The sequence below is a fragment of the Orcinus orca genome, chromosome 5 (genome assembly GCF_937001465.1).
Source record: "Orcinus orca chromosome 5, mOrcOrc1.1, whole genome shotgun sequence".
NCBI lineage: Eukaryota > Metazoa > Chordata > Mammalia > Artiodactyla > Delphinidae > Orcinus > Orcinus orca.
This window is the reverse complement of record NC_064563.1, coordinates 18,342,388-18,353,369: the sequence shown is the minus strand read 5'-3', so window position 1 is coordinate 18,353,369 and position 10,982 is coordinate 18,342,388.

Sequence of the window (10,982 nt, the reverse complement as noted above, 5' to 3'; positions counted from 1 at the left end):
GGCATATTGCTAGGCCTTCTGGTATTTTCCCACTGATCCCTGAGATTCTATTTATTTTTCCCAGTGTTTTTCTCTCCATTGTTCAGATTAGATTATTTATATTGCTCAGTCTCCAAACTTACTGAATGACTGTTCTCTCTGTTATTTTCATTCAGCTACTGAGCCCATTCAATGAGATTGGGGAGGGGGGGTGGCTATTGTATTTACCCATGCTAAAATTTTAATTTGATTCTTCTTTGTATCTTCTATTTCTTTGCTGAAACTTTTTATTTTAACACTTATTGCAAGAGTGTTCAGGATTGCCTCTTGAAGCATTTGTATGATAGCTGTTTCAAAGTCTTTGTCAGATATTTCCAACATTTATGTTATCATAACATCAGTGTCTGTTGATTGCCTTTTCTCGTGTGTTGAAATATTTGTGGTTCTTTCTATGCCAAGTTATTTTAGACATACTTTAAGTATTGTTTAAATTCTATGTAGAATATTGATATTCTACCCCTTGTGAGCTATGGTTTTAGTGTTAATTCAGTTTTTAAAACCTTTGTTCTGCTCTTTATTCTCTCTTGGATATGTGCCCCACAGTGGTCAGTCTCAGCCCTACTCTATCTTGTTAGTTTAGTTCTCAAAATCTTTGGGATGCTTCTTAGGATCAGATCTATGCATATACAGATTAAGGGGAAACGCTGAAGTTCCTAAATGATGTTATTGTATCACTTTTATAAGCTCCTCCCTCTCCATGATCTCCCCAGTACTTTGATTCCCAGGGGCTTCATTTTTTGGTGGGGATCTCTAGTGAAACCACTCATCATCCTCTGTGATGTCCTTCCATGATGGGACCCATGCTCTGGGCTTACTGGAATGAGGATAAATGAGGATAAATGAGGATAAATGAGGATAAATAAAATGTAATATGGCTTGTCCTATTCTTTTGAAGTTATAGCTACAACCAAAGGAGAGGAAGGTGCCCTTCCCTCAGAGTTTTGGCTTTTGTAGTTTTCCATAGATCTCTCTCTTTCCCTGCAAAAGAATTCCCTGCAGACTGGGGCAAGAAAATAGAACCAAGCAAAGAGAACAAAAATGATGAATTTCTCTGCTTCCTCTCAGCATTAGGAATTTCTGTTTCTGGTCTTCAAGACAGAACTAGAGAGCTTATCCAAAAGCTCTCTCTTGCTCTGTGCCACAGGGTCCACTTGTGAGTTTACAGCTGCATTGCATTCAGGCAGGAGTACTGGAGGGAAAGAAATGGTAAACTCACTGCCTATTCAGTGTTATTTAGAAATTCTGGTGTTCTTCTCCAACCTGCCTACTGCAGAAAAATTTCAGACTTGCCACAGTTGATCCATGCATTCTATCTGGGTTTCATAGTTGCATTCAATGGGAAAAGGTGAAATGTGCTTATTGCATTTCATACAGAAGCAGAACCCCATTTTATTCTTCATAATTTCATACTCCTTGAAAATATTATCTCAGAGTTATATTTATTTTATAATTATCACAAACATTTTTATTTCATATTCTGTGTCTGGTAATTCCAATACATACAGTCTTTCCCTGTTTATTATTGTTACTATTGCTTCTCTGTTGTGACTTGTCAAGTTTTTCAATTCTGTGGAATTCTATTTGTTAGAAATTCTTTGAGAACTGGGTTAAAAGTAGATGCTTTCTCAGAGGATTTCTCTTAGTTTCTAGAAGTTGAGTGCATTACCAGTCTGAGGTCACATAAAGTTAAAATTTTGACATGAATTTGTTCAGATCATATAAGTAGTATGAATTCTAACTCCAAACTGATATAAGGTTAGGCTTGTGGTTATAATATTTTAGAGGCAGACCTATTTGTTTTTTCTTTTTTCAATGCTGAGATTCAAGATAATCCATTTGTCTTGAAGTTGAGGGAAGGAGGTTTGTTGGGTATGTCTCCTTTCAGACACCTCCACTCGATGAAGATGCCCAGAGATTAGTTTCCAGTCCCTGATGCCCTCGAGGCTATGGAGAGCAAAGTTCAGTTTTTCCACTTCTTCAAAAGTCACCTGTGGTAATTAACTCTCAAGATTCCTGCCTTCAGATGGATTTTGGGTTGAGTATTTCTTACTTTCCTGTAAGTATATATCCATATTTTAAAATGTTTGTTTTAATTTATCTGGTATTCTGGTTGTTTTCATTGAGTCTATCTGAGGAACTAAGTCACCATATAATTGGAAATGGAACTTTCTACATGTTCTTTTTTTTTTTTTTTTGCGGTACGCGGGCCTCTCGCTGCCGTGGCCTCTCCCGTTGCGGAGCACAGGCTCCGGACTCGCAGGCCCAGGGGCCGTGGCTCACGGGCCCAGCCGCTCCGCGGCGTGTGGGATCTTCCCAGACCGGGGCACGAACCCGTGCCCCCTGCATCGGCAGGCGCACTCTCAACATGTTCGTTTTAATGGTGATCTCTTTTCATATTTCTGGAATAAATATTCAGTTGGTTATATTTGTGCATCTAAATGGTAAAGAACTGTTTTTACTTTTAAAAATTTTCTTGCCTAGTTACACTCAAGGAAAACAATTTTGACAGTATTGCTTTCCTTGTATTTTTTTTAATCCTAATACACAAATGTTATCCTAGTGTCTAACTTAGAATTCTATTATTTTAAAACTGCTATAACTTATAAAACTAAGCATACTCTTACCATATGATCCATCATTCGAACTCCTTGGTATTTACCCAAGGGAGGTGAAAACTTATATCTACACAAATGGCTGTTTATAGGAGTTTATTTCATAATTGCTAAAACTTGGAAACAGCCAAGATATCCTTCAGTAAATGAATGGATAAATAAACTGGTGTATCCAGATAATGGGATATTATTTAGCATTACAAAGAAATGAGTTATCAAGTCATGAAAAGATATGGAGGAACCTTGAATGCATATTACTAAGTGAAAGAAGCCAATCTGAAAAGGCTTCATATTGAATGATTCCAACTATATGAAATTCTGGAAAAGGCAACATGATAGAGACAGTAAAAAATTTAATAGTTGCCAGGGGTTAGGTGAGAGGGAAGGATGAATAGGCAGAGCACAGAATATTTTTAAGGCAGTGAAACGACTCTGTATGATACTATAACGGTGGGTACATGTCATTATGCATTTATCCAAACCCATAGAATATAAAACGTGAAGAGTGAGACATAATGTAACTTATGGACTTTAGGTGATAATGATGTGTCAGTTTAGGTTGACCAGTTGTAACAAACGTACCACTCTGTAGGGGATGTCGATAAGGGGCAAGGCTATGCATGTGTGGGGGCAGGAGGTATATGGAAAAACTCTATCTTCCGCTCAGTTTTGCTGTGAACCTAAAAGTGCTCTAAAAAATAAAGTCTATTAAAAATGAAAAAAAACACATACACAGAAAAATCTGTTACAACCACACTATGTCAGGTGCTATCCTCAACCAATTGTTGAATAAGAAAGCACAAGTCATTTACCATATCAGTATCTTTAAACCTAATGTTAGATGTCAAGAACAAAGTTTGAAAGAAAAAATCTTGCTTATCTTACTGTATAATAATTCACTCCATCAAGAAGTATAGCCTATGCTCCAATTAGTAGCTAGAGACTATATAGATTGAGTTATTGTTTCTCAGATTAAATTATAAGCTCATATTATTTGTAGAATTGCAGAAGAGTACAGAACAAACTTGTTTTCCATTTTATGCTAAGTACCTGATACTTCTTATAATAGGAATTATTAATTTTTCATAGCTCTGTAAAGCTACTATTTCAGCTATAAAGCTGTTGTAAATAAAAGGATGTCTTTTTTAGACTCTATTTTCTTAGATTTATTTGTAACCTATTAGTTTTCATTATATGTTCTTTCCATTTTAAATTCCTTGGTTATTAATAGAAAATTATTTCTTAATAATTAGGAAAGACTAAAGAGGGAGTTTCTGACTTAAAATATCCAGAAAACTCCAATCAGTTTTAATATACGACATGCTTATGAATAGTTTATTAGAATTTTCAACATATTGGCACTCTTCCTTTTCACTTATATTTTGTTTCTATTACTCATTAAAAATCTCCTAATTTTGATAACTTGAAGGCACTTAACTGTGGAAATGCCTGAAAAATCTAGAGGTGTAAGCTATCCTATAAAACATGATTTGTACTGATTGAACATATATGTATAATAAAGTAAAATATAAAGTAGCAACATTTCTCAAATTATATATGTGTATTATATATAATATATATATTTTATATATTTTTATATTATATATCTCATAAATATACCATAATTTGATAGAAATTATTCAATTAAAATTATAATTAAATGTAAATATTATGCCCTAACATATTATAAATGTAACAATATATTAACATTTAACTACCAGTAGATTTAAAAGCTAAAGGGATGTTGAAAGCTGATTAATTTATTGAAACTTTAGTTTGAAAAAGCTAATGAGGTTAAGATTTCAGTCCCATTTTTGTGATAGAAGGACTTACAATTTTAGTGACACATATTAGTTTATTACCATAGAAGTTATACCATATTAACAATTGCAAGTTATGAATTATGATTATTATAATGTTGAATAACTAGTAAGGTTATTCTGAGTTTATTAAGGACAATTATTTGTAATATATTATTGTCTTTTCTTACTATATAATACTATCAATCTTATTTCTGAACTACTTTAAGCTAAATATGGAAATTTGAGAGTAAGCTAATAAGACACAAGCCCTAGAGGTCTAACATTTTAAGCATATATAATTAAGAAAAGGTAGCACAACCTCAGAGTTTAGGGATTTAGTAATGTATGTCATTTTTTTGACCTTACTATGAAAAGTGACTTTAAACTCACAGAGGGTTTTGGTCGAAAGCGCTAGAGTTTGACCTAATGAGTGTTAAAATGATTCCTTTACTTAACTGCACCACTTATTCCAAAAGTGGTACAAGTATTAAAGAAAAAAGAAAGGACTTACGTTTTAGTTAATGACTGTGAATTCAGTCTTTGCCAAGAAAAATAAAATGCTTGTGAAAGATTGAGGAGAATGTATGGGAAGTGAGAAACTTTTCCATAGTGTTGTCATAATTAGCTTATATCTAGTTGCCTAGACACTTTCTAAATTTCTTCTTTGTTAAAAGAATCAAATTTCATCTAGGATAATATGCCCTTGGTAATATGTTTAATTTTTATCATAAAAATCAGAAAGTAGAATTTATATACTCAAACTTAATTTGAGTGTGAAGCACAATGTATCTGCTTTGAGAGTGCAGAACATTATACCAGATGTTTGAGAGATTTTTTTGGTAATAGAAAAAGTGTTATTCATTTACAGTATTTTCTCCATTTTCAGTAATTTGATCTCTGAAAAATGTCTTATGGGCCAGTTGAAGCACAAATTGAACCAAGGACTCATCTAATAGGTTTTTAATCTTTGGATTTTCAAACAATAAAAAGAGAAAATGGGTTTGATAATCTTTGCAAGTGTCTCCCTTGTCATGGTGAAATGCTGTAGTAGTAAATTAATCCTATCTGCCTATCTTAGAACATGTTTTGCAATTACTGTCTGAATCAGCTGCATATGTATAAGCAGCTTTTCTTATCCGAGGGAGGGGGCTTCTCTCTACCTAACATAAGCAGAAACATTTAAGTAAATGTGTATTTCATTCATACCATATATTGTGTACGCTGCAGAGAAATTTTTAAAATTTCAAGCTATAGAGAATTGCTACATCTTAACTGTATACTATAATCTGAATATTATAAACTATAAATTATAAGGTAGTAACATTTATATTTATCACTTTTGATCTGCTTCATTTTCTATTTTTTTTCCATTTAAGTTATCATATACATTTGTAATATGGTGCCCAAATCACCAAACAGCTTTTTTTTAAACCTGTTTTCATTTTTCTTCATTGAAAATTTTGCTCCATCAAGAGATTGTAAATGATCCCTTCATTGTTCAGGATGTTAATTCACTGCATCAGTTTATAATCCAAAATCTTCTGAAGATTCAGACAGGTGGATCTTTATCAGTTTTCTTCCAACAGAAGTTGTTTTCAATATGACTAAGCATTTGCATCCTGAGAGTTAGTTTGCTGTTCAGCCTCATTTTTGTTTATTTTACATAAAATCATCCCTTTTATCTCCTTTAACTATTATCACCTCATCAAATATTATCCTCACAGATGCAGTAACGGAACTAAATGTCTTTTATCTCTACTTCTAGGAAGTTCCTCTAGGTCCTAAGAGATTTCTTCAGGCCAATTAAGAAAAGTTTCAGTTTCTATCCTGCCTCTTCTGGAGCAGTATTTTTTCCTACATGATTCCTTCTGAATCCCTTATGGAATTGCCTTCCAAGTATCTCCCCCCAAATTTTGTTTCTTTTTTGCTTCCTGGAATTTAATTACTAAAATTGAACTGTAAAAGATATAAAGGTTAGGGAGAATATGAAGTGAACACAAAATGTGTTTCTCCTCCTAGCAGATATTCCTAAGTTGTACAAATTTTCCTCACTCTCTGACTTATAAGCTTGCTGCATTTATCCCAGAGTTCCACATCTTTGACTCCTCACCCTGTCTAGAGCACTTGATATTTTCTTCATTTGAATGAAAAGAGTTGAGGACTTTTTCAACTCCCTTTCCCTAGGCCTTGTCTCATGGCCTACAGGAGCCTCCACTTCCAAATCAGCATTGTCCTTGTCAGGTCCCTTTTTACTCTGCTCCTGGTGCACAACCTGGTTGGTTATAAAAGGCACAAGTTAGACTGAACTGACTTAACTTGGTAAAACCACAGATTCAAACCCCAGCATGTCCAGTTACCTGTTTGACCCCTGAATGAAGTGACCTCGACTTTTAGCAGCAGGAACATCAGTAAAGTCTATGTTAGGCTTGTCTTTTACCTCTAGGCCCTGTCAAGCACCAGAGATGATTTCCTGTTTGAGCACAGTTTGGAATCACTTTCACTACTCAGAATTCTTTTTCCCCACCTTTTTCTGGTAAAGACTTTCCATTGACAGGAGTTGAAGAATTCATTCTCTTTTTCTTGCTCTCCTTTCTACAACTATAATTTTATATAAACTTATTATATGAGATAATAGGGCCAGACATGGTCTAAGAAAGGGCATCCACAGCCATATCAACCTCTGTGTTCACTACACGAAGCCCTGGACATACGGGAACTCCTCTGATGGTGATGAAGTTACGTGAGAGAGTAGAGGGAAAAACCCAGTACTGAACTACTGGTGAGAAGGAGAGAATAACAAAACGCGTCAGTCTGAGGGAGCTCCATTTATGGGCTTTATTTTTTACTATCTGTAACCAAATTGAGTTATATAGATGGAACGCAACATTTTAACAGGGATTTTTGTCTATGTTAATATTTATATATTTGGTAGATCAAGTTAGAAAATAGGAGACATTAAAGTTTGGATTGACTGAGTGTAAGTAATATGTATTTATTGGCTGGCCAAAGCATCCCTGGTTGTAGAGTAAAGCACATTACCCTAACCTAGAGTTTAAACTAGTGAGTTTATTTTCCTCTTTTTAAACAAAATTTGGTGGGTGAGAAAGGGACCTGGACATCCCTGAGTAAAATCTTTCCTAGAAGGTTAGTACATTGGACTGCCCTGAGAAAAGAGAGTGCCATCTTAAGATTGGTCAGTTACCAGAGACTAAGGGAGAGATGGGATATGGATTTATGAATGAGCAAAATTTTGAACAATAACCAAGAGCTCCAGAAGCACGCTTGCCCTAGGAAACAGCGTTGCACAAGAAAGGAGACTTAGGTCGCTTCCATGTCCTGGCTATTATAAATAGAGCTGCAGTGAACATTGTGGTACGTGACTCTTTTTGAATTATGGTTTTCTCAGGGTATATGCCCAGTAGTGGGATTGCTGGGTCATATGGTAGTTCTATTTGTAGTTTTTTAAGGAACCTCCATACTGTTCTCCATAGTGGCTCTATCAATTTACATTCTCACCAACAGTGCAAGAGGGTTCCCTTTTCTCCACACCCTTTCCAGCATTTATTGTTTCTAGATTTTTTGATGATGGCCATTCTGACGGGTGTGAGATGATATCTCATTGTAGTTTTGATTTGCATTTCTCTAATGATTAATGATGTTGAGCATCCTTTCATGTGTTTGTTGGCAATCTGTATATCTTCTTTGGAGAAATGTCTGTTTAGGTCTTCTGCCCATTTTTGGATTGGGTTGTTTGTTTTTTTGTTATTGAGCTGCATGAGCTGCTTGTAAATTTTGGAGATCAATCCTTTGTCAGTTGCTTCATTTGCAAATATTTTCTCCCATTCTGAGGGTCATCGTTTCGTCTTGTTTATGGTTTCCTTTGCTTTGCAAAAGCTTTTAAGTTTCATTAGGTCCCATTTGTTTATTTTTGTTTTTATTTCCATTTCTTTAGGAGGTGGATCAAAAAGGATCTTGCTGTGATTTATATCATAGAGTGTTCTGCCTATGTTTTCCTCTAAGAGTTTGATAGTGTCTGTCCTTACATTTAGGTCTTTAATCCGTTTTGAGTTTATTTTTGTGTATGGTGTTAGGGAGTGTCCTAAGTGTCCATCATCAGATGAATGGATAAAGAAGATGTGGCACATATATACAATGGAATATTACTCAGCCATAAAAAGAAACAAAATTGAGATATTTGTAGTGAGGTGGATGGACCTAGAGTCTGTCATACAGAGTGAAGTAAGTCAGAGAGAGAAAAACAAATACCATATGCTAACACATATATATGGAATCTAAGAAAAAAAAAAAAAGGTCGTGAAGAACCTAGGGGTAAGACGGGAATAAAGACACAGACCTACTAGAGAATGGACTTGAGGATATGGGGAGGGGGAAGGGTAAGCTGTGACAAAGTGAGAGAGTGGCATGGACGTATATACACTACCAAATGTAAAATAGACAGCTAGTGGGAAGCAACCGCATAGCATAGGGAGATGAGCTCGGTGGTTTGTGACCACCTAGAGGGGTGGTTAGGGAGGGTGGGAGGGAGGGAGACGCAAGAAGGAAGAGAAATGGGAACATATGTATATGTATAACTGATTCACTTTGTTATAAAGCAGAAACTAACACACCATTGTAAAGCAATTATACTCCAATAAAGATGTTTTAAAAAAAAAAGAAAAGCAGATTGCTAAGAGCTGCAGTGCCTTCGACTCAGATCAGTAAGATGCTGGAGAAGCCTATTCCCCAAAAGAACTGCTGACAAAGGCTTTGCTTCTGTGCTCATAAAATCTGCCAAAGAAAGGATTCCATGTTGGCCATTGCTCCAGCTGTATCAAAGAACCTAAATGTAAAACACCAAAACTTCAACCATTTTGAAGAAAATATGGCGAACTGTCTTCATGACCTTGGCCTAAGGAAGAATTTTGTTAAGACTCTAAAGGAATATCTATTCAAGGAAGGATTGACAAACTATATGATGCTCATATTAAGAAATTTTGCTCCTCAAAAGACCCCACAAGGAAAGTGAAAAGATAACTGGGAGAAGTTATTTAAAATGTGTATATTCCACAAAAATTATTATGCAGAATATATAGTGAACTCCTACTAATCAGGAAAATGCACCCAGAATCAAACCAAAGGGAAAATGGACAAAGGGTATGAAAAGGAAATTCATAAACTAGGAAAACCAACTGGCCAATAAACATAGCGTAAAGGATGTTCAAACTCATTGAAATGCAGGAAAATGCAAATTAAAATCACAACTAGAAACTATTTCACACCAATAAGATCAGTAAACACTAGGGAGTCTCGCAATACCAAATTAATGGGAGTGCAGATTAATGGGAATTCTCATTACTGGTGGTAGGACTATAATCTGGGACATCTACATTGGAGCACAATTTGATGAAATCTCGTAAAGCTGAATGTATAAACATGTCTCATAAACCAGCAATTTCACTCTTTGGTATATATCCCAAATGACTTCTTACATATGCGAGCAAGGAGATTTGTACAAGAAAATTTATAGCAGCATTGTTTGCAACTACGAAAACTTGGGGAAAAACCCCTAAATATCCGAAATGAAAAATTGTTTTTTCAACAACAGAATACTATTCATCAGCAACAATGAAAAAAACCCATAGGTATAAATCTCACAAACACAGTGTTGAAGCAAGATGTTGCAGAAGACTAGATATTATATTCCCATTCATAAGAAGTTTAAAATATAAAAATTATTAATATATTGTTTGGGGATGCATCCGTACAAATAGTCCATAAAAATATAAAGAAAAGTTGAACAAAAATATAAACAAAGGAGAGGGTGGGATTTTGAGGAGCATGCTATCAGAACAAATTCTATAAAAAGGTTTCAACTCTATCAACAATATTTAATATTTTCAGATTGAGGGTGGAAAACAAGTGTGGCTTTTTTCTTTTCAACTTTTTCTCTCTTATGGATGATATAAGTGAATTTAAAAATTTTTCCAAGCTGATAATCTCTGCCTTTTAATAGGTAAACTTGCTGTTTTTTCCTTTTTGTTCTTATTTCTTGTTTTTCTTCTGCAATTAGGGCTTCTTTGGAGTGACAAAGTTTTCTAAAGACAGCCTTGTTTGGTTTTCCTTTGCTCATTTGGAATTGGTAGATTCCATTCTTAAATTCTTAGACAACATATTAACTACATATTTTTCTAACCAAACCTTTTAATTCAATATTTCAGTCTTTCTCCTGAAGATGAAAAGGACCCTATCATATATATTTTTTTTTTTCTCTTTTTTTTTTTTTTTTTTTTTGCGTTATGCGGGCCTCTCACTGCTGTGGCCTCTCCCACTGCGGAGCACAGGCTCCGGACGCGCAGGCTCAGCGGCCATGGCTCACGGGCCCAGCCGCTCCGCGGCATGTGGGATCCTCCTGGACCGGGGCACGAACCCATGTCCCCTGCATCAGCAGGCAGACTCCCAACCACTGCACCACCAGGGAAGCCCGACCCTATCATATTTTAACTTACCAATTAATAAGCCCCTTATTATT